Genomic DNA, 591 nt, shown 5'->3' on the forward strand with positions numbered 1-591 from the left:
CCAAAATATCTACTTTACCTATTTTATTGAGAACTAAGACCAAACGCTGCCGGTGCCCGGCCCCTCGCACGGCGGCCTCCAAGCGGGGGCTGCGACATCCCTGGGGGTCTCGAGCGTCCAGCACCTCCAAAACCACATCGGACGCTGCCAGAACCTGCCCCCCCCATAAAAAAAGGGGGGGTTATGGGGGGGGGACCCCATAAAAAAAGGGGGGGTTATGGGGGGGGGGACACCCCAAAAACCCCTCATTTCCCCCTAATCCTCGAGGCGGGGGCTCACCTTGCGCAGCTCCCGCCCGTAGTGCCGCAGGGAGTTTTCCTCCGAGGCTTCCAGGGGGGGTCCCACCACTTCCTACAAGACACCCCTGCTTCAGAAACAAACGGGGGGCCCCCCCAAATATTTGGAAAAAAAAAACCACCCAAAAAACCTTATTTTCGAACTCCTGTTGCCGTCTCAGCGCGTCCTTCTGCAGCCCCGCCAGGCTCCGCCGCCGTCCCACCGCCTTCTCCCGGGCCTCCTCCCGGTGCTTTTGAGCCTCTGCCGCCTGGAAAAATTAAAAAAGGGGGGGGGTTTTCAAATCCTCAGAGAGGG

The 591-nt window shown here is 59.6% G+C and overlaps 1 long non-coding RNA gene across 1 annotated transcript; it reads right to left on the reverse strand.

The window, feature by feature from the left end:
• Positions 1-22: 22 nt before the first annotated feature.
• Positions 23-550, reverse strand: LOC106900312. Its single transcript, XR_001414134.1, has 3 exons — positions 428-550; positions 280-351; positions 23-154 (listed from the first exon to the last, which is right to left on the reverse strand). It is a non-coding gene; the product is annotated as an uncharacterized LOC106900312 (long non-coding RNA).
• Between the last annotated feature and the right edge of the window lie 41 nt (positions 551-591).

The sequence above is a fragment of the Calidris pugnax genome, unplaced genomic scaffold (genome assembly GCF_001431845.1).
Source record: "Calidris pugnax isolate Ruff unplaced genomic scaffold, ASM143184v1 scaffold1970, whole genome shotgun sequence".
NCBI classification, from domain to species: domain Eukaryota; kingdom Metazoa; phylum Chordata; class Aves; order Charadriiformes; family Scolopacidae; genus Calidris; species Calidris pugnax.